Source organism: Mandrillus leucophaeus, unplaced genomic scaffold, assembly GCF_000951045.1.
Source record: "Mandrillus leucophaeus isolate KB7577 unplaced genomic scaffold, Mleu.le_1.0 Scaffold61, whole genome shotgun sequence".
Taxonomy (NCBI): Eukaryota; Metazoa; Chordata; class Mammalia; order Primates; family Cercopithecidae; genus Mandrillus; species Mandrillus leucophaeus.
In genome coordinates, this window is record NW_012106586.1 from 3,001,220 (window position 1) to 3,003,416 (window position 2,197).

General features: G+C 40.8%; 1 pseudogene; it reads left to right on the top strand.

The window, feature by feature from the left end:
- Positions 1–349: 349 nt before the first annotated feature.
- LOC105553831 lies at positions 350–1,766 on the top strand (annotated as a pseudogene).
- Positions 1,767–2,197: the final 431 nt, after the last annotated feature.

The following is a 2,197-nucleotide window of genomic DNA, read 5'->3' on the forward strand; positions in this document are numbered from 1 at the left end:
CAGTTCAGAGTCCCACCCTACCCTTGCAGGGCTCTGCCTTTAACGAAGGAGATCTGCTTTGACTGAACATTAAGCCTTCACTGTAGTTCTTTGTTGCAGAAAAAGGTTGGGCTGTCCTCCAGCTGCAGGTGACGAGAGTCTCTTGCAATGCTGTCTAGCAGGCCCTCTGTCTCTCACACTGCCCTTTTCATTCATGATTAGCTGACTTGAGCCTGTCATTTTCTCTCTTAAGCACATCATTGGTGACCAGCAGCAGCCATCCAATTCTACGGTCCCTTCAATTACTATTTTCCAATATCTCCACAATGCCAGGGACAGCACCAGCCACTGCATTCCCTTTCACCCGCCTCATGACCTGGGAGTGGAATCTGTGGGCTTCCCACCTTATGAGGCAGATGCAGAAATTTTGGCTGCGAAATTTCACTCTGAAAGTTAGAAGTGGGAACGAAATATGGAATATTGTCATGGCCAGATTTACATTCCGTCCGGTGGATTTTCTTCTAAAATGGAAGTTGTTTGCTTCTAGATGCTATCTACATACTCTGCTCTTCCTGTGCCTTAAATATGTGGGGGGCAAAGTCAGTGCCTGTTATGGGAGCAGTTGAGGAACAAATGCTATAACTCTTCCTATAACAATTGTTATAGGAACAGTTGAGGAAGCTTGTTCTTTTTTCCATCGTTGGCTGCAACTACTTTTAGAGCTTGGCCATGTAATTTCTGTTCTTTTTCAGAACAGTGAAGAAAAGGGTAAAGGACTGAAGGAAATGTGCCATTCTCTGTGGACAGGCAGGCATGATGCTTTTGAACTGCAGCGGACCTCCTATAAGCACTTGTTTTAGATGGTATAAATAGTGACCTAAATACTAGATGGAATAACTGTATAGCTGGCCAAGCATTTGTACTCTGTAGTACAGTAGCAGATTTTGATTTCACTGTTATCATTGTTGTTCTTTAAAATGTCCTATCTTTCACAAGAGCCTCTGGGGAAAATTTCCAGGGGCAGACCTCTGATTTCTTCTTTGCAGCCAATAGCTTGACTGCTGTACTGCATGCACTCAATAAAGTGATGGAAAATATTGAATTCATCACGAGGTTTGGTTTGAGGAAGCCACAAATTTGGCAACCAAACTTGATATTCAAATGAAACTCTCTGGGAAATTCCACAGAGCTCAGCAAGGCAACTTGGAATCTCAACTAACTTCAGAGTTACTGTAAAGAAACCCAAAGTGCTCCAACAGTGCAACACGTTCTTCGGGAGCTGAAAGATATATTCTCAGAACAGCACCTCAGAGCTCTTAAATGCATATCTCTGGTACTATCAGTCATGGGATAACTCAAACTCAGTATGTCAGAGGAACGCCATGTACAGAAGTGACTTAACCAGATCCCGACATGCTCTCAGCTGAGCTTCATTGTTGCAGAGTCAAAAGGAAACGCAGAGCAAAAGATATAAAGCTTCCATCAACATTTATGAAGCCCTCAGTCTGCCTGACACCAGGCAGATGTGTAGGCATTAATGTGCACATGTCGATGAAGGTCTCATGTATTCTTCCTGTGATGAAGGTTGAGAATGAGTGCTATAAAAGTGGACAAAAGCATTTCAAAGTATATTTGACGAACACATTGACTGACTAAAGATTGAGTGACTTGGCTTTGCATAACATAAATTTTGATATAAAACATCATCTGGATTTAATGGTAAACACATATAGCAACTCTATACAACTAAGTCAGCGCTTCCTACAGGTAATTCAGAAACTAGTTAAAATACCCAAGAGACTTTAAAAATAGGACTTCTCTTATAGTTGATATTTGAAGGAAAAGCTGTAAGGTGTATGTAGGCCACTTAATCACTGAGTATCTTTGTCTACAGGCCTCCCATTGAATACTTTAGCTGTTGATAAATCTGCCGATTTGAATGGGCTCTGTTTGAACTCTCCTGTTTTGGGGACCTATCTGTTCTTCCAGAAAGTGACCCTGAAGTTTCCAGGTTTCGCTCTACATGAGCTCTACTAGTAGCATTCTTGAATTGTTTTAATTGTCATTTTAGATATGACATTTATTGTCGAGTATTGAGCTATCAATTCTTCCAAGAAATAAATGTTGAAGAGATGTGGGAGGAAGAAATAAATTTTATAAAATGTTACAATGAAGCTCATGATTGATCTGTGACTAGTAGGAGTTTTTTTGTTTGTTT